Genomic DNA, 6,777 nt, shown 5'->3' on the forward strand with positions numbered 1-6,777 from the left:
TTTCATATATAAAAAAAAAAAAAAGAAATGACTGTTGGGGAAATAAAGCATGAAATAGGTAACCTCATGTGGGCCAGGGAGCTTTCTTTTTCTTGATTGGTCCATTTTTATTTGTCAACCTGCACAGGTGCACACTGTGACCAAAGGCTAAAATGGTAGTACACATCATCTTGCGCAATAGATGTTATGAAGGGAGCTTTGTGCATCCAAACCAAATACAACCACTAGGTTTAATCATTTTTGCTGTGATTAAGTTTTGAAAGCTGTAACCAGTTCTGACTGTAAAAAAATAGTATTTGGAAACAGATATCTTTATGACATCTATCAATTTACAAAAAAGCTGAATAAATCAATTTTTATATTTTCTGTAATGGAAAAATACTGCAGGGCATTTTAATAACCAATAAATTATATGTTAAATGAACCAGACCAAAATATAAATTGTATGAGTTAAATTCCTCTAAGAATGAGGACCATGTATTGACTTGATAGAAATTCTGATCACATAGGCTAGAGGCTATTCGATCACCAGAATTCAAGAGAGTAAATGCTTATACTTCATTTATGATCATTCACATGTAAATTCATTTTGTGACTTTATGTTATTTGCAGACCTCACTTATTTACTGCTTATATTAGTTGTCAAGGAAATCAGTAGAAACAGAGTGTTTCACCTTTAACCTTTTACAAGTATTACTATGAGAAGTCATATAGTAAATCTATCAGCCCTGGTGAATTGGTAGAAAAATCTTTTCTGAAACACATACAAAGCAAGTATGTACATTTGACATCACATCAGAGGCATTGAAGCTCAATTGATAAAGGAATGTAGTCACAGATATAACCAAATACATTCTTAGCTTTCATGGATATATGAATGACATTCATTCTGGAGGCCCTTAACAAGATGAGAGAAATTGGATGAGAGAAATGAGTGAAATATGAATTGTTGTGATAGGAATGTCCAGGTTAATATAGGCTACTGTATCACTTCCCTATCCTCTTGTGTTCAGGTTCACATATGTCTTTGCATTATAACAATAGAGTAGTAAAAATATTTTACATAAAATTTACTAATGTTATTTTTGCTTCTTATTAAATTACAGAGAAGTGGTATAGTTTCAAGAAACCAGGGCTGGGGGTGAAAAAAAAAACCATGGATCTTTCAAACCACTATTGAGGGTGCCATTAACTAGCTGTATAAGTCTGGAAAGGTCACTTCTCCTAAGCTTCTATTTTATCATTTATAAAATGAGAGAGATAGAGGTGCCTGGGTGATTAAGTGCCCTACCCTTGATTTTGGTTCAGGTCATGATCTCACAATTTCGTTAGTTCGAGCCTTGCATCAGGTTCTGCACTGGCAACATGGCGTCTGCTAGGGATTCTCTCTTTTCTCTTTCTGTGCCTTCCCACTTGTTCTGTTTCTATCTCTAAATAAGTAAATAAATCAATATTAAAAATAAAAAAAAATAAAATGAGGGAGTTAGACAAAATGATGAATAAGGAGTTTTTTTTTCATTATTTATCTATTTGGTCTTTGTTGGAAGCCTCGGAGTTTGCATATGAAATTGAACAAAGTTGTATCTTGTTTTATAAAATATTCATATTGAAACACATTTTTTTCTTTTTCTTTGTGTGTTGGGGGGAATCTAATCATAATCTGAGCACAATAGGGGAGACTTGTTTAAAGGAAAATTGTGATGATTCTTTGTGAAACAAATAAACCTTTGTACTGTAAATGTTCTTATCCTAATGTTTCTATTTTAAAGTTTCCATTTTCACATATTGTTGCCTACTCAAAAGTACAACTAACCTTTACATAAAAATGAAAACTCACACCCAATATATGTTTTTCATTTTTAGCCTAGAGTAAAATTTATCTTCCTCTCCTGTATTCCTAAATATTTACTGACTATGCCATTTATTTTTACATTTGCCATGACAACATTGCCATTTATTAGTGAAGAGATCAATTGCTGAAGTCAGTCTGAGTTTTAGGTCTGGTACTGTTGCTTACTAACTGGTGAGCTTTGACAAAAATACTATTGCTGAAATTTCCTCAATTTAGTCATCAATAAATATACTAATCATGTAACTTGTGGTGTTTATTTAAGGATTAAATGTGATAAAATATTAACTATTTAGTGTTTGGCACATAATTCATTGGGTAAATACCCAGTAATCTAATAACTGGATCATAAATAATCCTATTTAAAAAAATGTTTTTAATGTTTATTTAGTTTTGAGAGAGAGAGAGAGACAGAGTGTGAGAGGGGGACGGGCAGAGAGAGAGGGAGATAACAGAATCTGAAGCAGGCTCCAGGCTCTGAGCTGTCAGCACAGAGCCTGACATAGGCTCAAACTCATGCCATGTGATCATGACGTGAGCTGAAGTTGAATGCTTAACTGAATCACCCAGGGGCGCCTATTTTTATTTTTTTTAATTAGACTTCATGCCCACTTTGGAGCCAAAAACAGAGCTTGAACTCAAGACTCTGAGATCAAGACCTGAGCTGAGACAGGGGTCAGAAGCTTCACCAACTGAGTCACCCAGGCGCCCCTATCTTTAATTTTTTGAGAAATCTCCATACTGTCTTTGACAGTGGTTGCAACAGTCTGAACTCCCACCAATAGTGCACGAGAGTTCCCTTTTCTCCACATCCTCACCAATATCCGTGGTTTCTTGGGTTGTTGATTTTAGCTATTTAGACCCGTTTGAGGTATTATCTCATTGAGGTTATGATTTGCATTTCCCTGATGACGAGTGATGCTGAGTATCTTTTCCTGTATCTGTTGGCCACCTGTATGTCTTTGGAGAAATGTCTCTTCATTTCTTCCACCTCTTTTAATTGGATTATCTTTTTTTCAAATGTTGTTATAGGAGTTCTTTATATATTTTGTTCTGTATCAGATATGCCATTTGCAAATATCTCCTCCAAAATCAACTCTTTTAGTTTTGCTGGTTGTTTCCTTTGCTGTGCAGAAGATTTATATTTTTATGTATTCCCAATAGTGTATTTCTGCTTTTGTTTCCTTGCCTCAGGAGTCATTACTACAAAGATGTTGCTATGGCTGATGTCAGAGAAATCACTGTCTGTGATGTTTTCTAGGATTTTTATGGTTTCAAGTCTCACATTTAGGTCTGTAGTTGATTTTGAGTTCATTTTTGTGTATGGTGAAAAAACGCGGTCCAGTTTTATTCTTTAGCATTTTTCTGTGCAGAATTCCCAGCACCATTTTTTGAAGAGACATTTCCCCCCCACTGTATATTCCTGCCTTCTTTTTCGAAGATTAATTGAGCACATAATTGTAAGTTTATTTCTAGAGTCTCTAATCTATTCCATATATATATATATATATATATATATATATATATATATATACACACTCATTTTTGTGCCAGTACCATAGTGTTTTGATATGTATGCAAGTTTGCAATATAACTTGAAGTCAGGAATTGTGATACCTCCAGTTTCATTTTTTTTTCAAGATTGTTTTGGCTATTTGTTCAAGTTCTATGAAAATTGTTTTTGGTATTTTGATAGGAATTGCATTAAATAGCTTTGGGTAGTATAGCTATTTCAACAATATTTGTTCTTCAAATCCATAAACATGAAAAGTCTTTCCATTTCCATGTCTTTCCATTTCTTTGAATTTATTTCATAAATGTTTTATAAGTTTTAGAGTACAGGTCTTTCACCTCTTTGGTTAGCTTATTTCTAGGTATTTTATCTTCTTTTGTGCAATTTGCAATGGGATTGTTATCTTAATTTCTCTTTTTGCTTCAACATTATTAGTCTATAGAAATGCAATGGATTTTTGTACATTAAATTTGGTTTCTGTGACATTACTGAACTCACTTATCAGTTGTAGTAGGCTTTTGATGGAGTCTTCAGGTAAGGTTTCTATATACACTATCATGTCATCTGCAAATAGTTTTACTTCTTCCTTGCCAATATGGGTGCCTGTTATTCCTTTTTCTTGTCTGATTTCTGTGGCTAGTACAAATAATACTATGTTGAACAAAAGTGGACATCTTTGTCTTGTGGGACATTAGAGGAAAAGCTGTTAGTTTTTCCTCATTGAGTATGATGTTTGCTGTGGGTTTTGCATATAAAGCCTTTATTATGTTTGGATATGTTCCTTCTAAAACTAAGTGTTGAAGGTATTTATCATGAAAGGATATTATACTTTGTCAAAATCTGTTTCTTCACCTATTGAGATAATTATATCATTTTAAAAGTTTTGATTTGAATTCCACTGTATGAAACATACGGTGTAATATTAGTTTCTAGTGTACAATTTAGTGACTCAACACTTAACATGAAATACCCAGTACTCATCACAAGTGCCCTTCTTAATCCCCATCACCTATTTGGCCCATCTCTCCCACCTCCCCTCTGGTAAATATCTATTTATTCTTTATAGTTAAGAGTCTGTTTCTGGCTTGCTTCTCTTTTTTTCCCTATCATCATTTGTTTTGACTCTCATATTCCACATATGAGTGAAATCATATGGTATTTGTCTTTCTCTGACTGAGTTACCTTGGTTAGCATAATAGTCTCTAGCTCCATCCATGTCATTGCAAATAGCAAGATTTCATTCTTTTTATGGCTGAGTAATATTCCATTATGTATACCACTTCTGGTAGATATATAGATATAGATATAGATATAGATATAGATATAGATGATATAGATATCTTACTTCTTATTTATCCCTTCATGTATTCATGGACACTAGGGCTGCTTCTGTAGTTTGGTTATTATAAATAATGCTGCATTACACAAATGGATGCATATGTATCCTTTTAGTTGGTATTTTTGTATGCACCGGGTAAATACCAAGTAGTGAAATTACTGGACCATAAGATAATTCTATTTTTAATTTTTTAATTAAAAATAGTATGGAGGAATCTCCATACTATTTTCCACAGTGGTTGCAACACTCTGTATTCCCACCACCTGTGCAAGAGGTTTCCCTTTTCTCCACATGCTCCCCAACACCTGTTGTTCCTTGTGTTGTTGATTTTAGCCATTTTGAATGGTGTCAAGTGATATATCATTATAGTTTTGATTTAAATTTTCCTGATGTTGAGTATCTTCTCATGTGTCTCTGTTGGCCATCTGTATGTAGACATGTGGAAAAATGTCTATTCATGTCTTTGGCCCATTTTTTAACTGGATGATCATCTTTTGGGTGTTGAGATTTATAAGTTCTTTTTACATTTTGGAGACTAACCTTTTATCAGATATGTAATTTACAAATATGTTCTTCCATTCCATAGGTTTCATTTGCGTTTTGTTGATTGTTTCCTTTGCTGTGCAGAAGCTTTCTACTTCGATGAAGCCCCAATAGTTTATATTTAATTTTGTTTCTCTTGATGCAGGAGACATCACTAGTAAGAAGTTGCTATAGCTGATGTCAAGGAAGTTACTGCATGTGTTCTCCACTAGGATTCTAATAGTTTCCTGTCTCATATTAAGGTCCTTCATCCATTTTGAATTTATTTTTGTGTATGGTGTAAGAAAGTGGTCCAGTGTCATTCTTTTACATGTTGCTGTCCAGTTTTCCCAACACCATTTGTTAAAGACACTGTATTTTTCCCACTGGATATATTTTTCCTGCTTTGGTGAAGATTAATTGTCTATACAGTTGTGGATTCATTTCTGTTTTTTCAATTTTGTTCTATTAATCCATGTGTCTATGTTTGTGCCAGTACCATATGTTCTTGATCACTAAAGCTTTGTTATATAGTTTTAAGTCTAGAGTTGTGATGCATCCAGCTTTGCTTTCCTTTTTTAAGGTTGTTTTGGCCATTCATAGTCTTTTGTGGTTCATACAAATTTTAAGATTGTTTGCTCTAGCTCTGTGAAAAATGCTGGTGGTCTTTTGATAAGGATTGTATTAAATGTGTAAATTGCTTCAGTTAATATAGATAATTTAATAATATTTTTTCTTCCAATCCATGAGAATAGAATGTCTTTTGAGTTCTTTGTGTCATTTTCAATTTATTTCATTAGTATTTTATAGTTTTAAGAGTAGCGGTCTTGGGGCGCCTGGGTGGCGCAATCGGTTAAGCATCCGACTTCAGCCAGGTCACGATCTTGTAGTCCGAGTTCGAGCCCCGCGTCGGGCTCTGGGATGATGGCTCAGAGCCTGGAGCCTGTTTCCGATTCTGTGTCTCCCTCTCTCTCTGCCCTCCCCCGTTCATGCTCTGTCTCTCTCTGTTCCAAAAATAAATAAATGTTTTAAAAAAAAATAAAAAAAAAAAGAGTAGCAGTCTTTTACCACATTGGTTAGATTTATTCCTAATCATCTTACTGTTTGGAGGGCAAATATAACTGGGTTTGATTCCTTGATTTCTCTTTCTGCTGATTCATTATCAGTGTATAGAAATGCAACAGATTTCTGTACATTGATTTTGTATCCTGTGACTTTACTGAATTCTTCTCTCAGTTTTAGCAATTTTTTGGTGGAGTCTTTTGGGTTTTCTATATAGAGTATCATGTCATCTACATATAATGTACATTTTATTTCTTACTTGCTGATTTAGATGTCTTTTTTTGCCTTTTGGTTGCCTAATTTCTGGATTAAGACTTCTAATACTATGTGTGGTAGTAGACATTCTGTCTTGTTCCTGACCATAGAGGAAAAGCTCTCAGTTTGTTCCTATTGAGGATGATAGTACCTGTGGTGTTTTTTTTTTTTTTTTGTCTATGGCTTTTATTATGTTGAGCCATTCTCCCTCTAACCCTAATTTATTGAAGGTTTTTT

Source organism: Herpailurus yagouaroundi, unplaced genomic scaffold (genome assembly GCF_014898765.1).
Source record: "Herpailurus yagouaroundi ecotype Mexico unplaced genomic scaffold, PumYag 67556, whole genome shotgun sequence".
Classification (NCBI taxonomy): domain Eukaryota; kingdom Metazoa; phylum Chordata; class Mammalia; order Carnivora; family Felidae; genus Herpailurus; species Herpailurus yagouaroundi.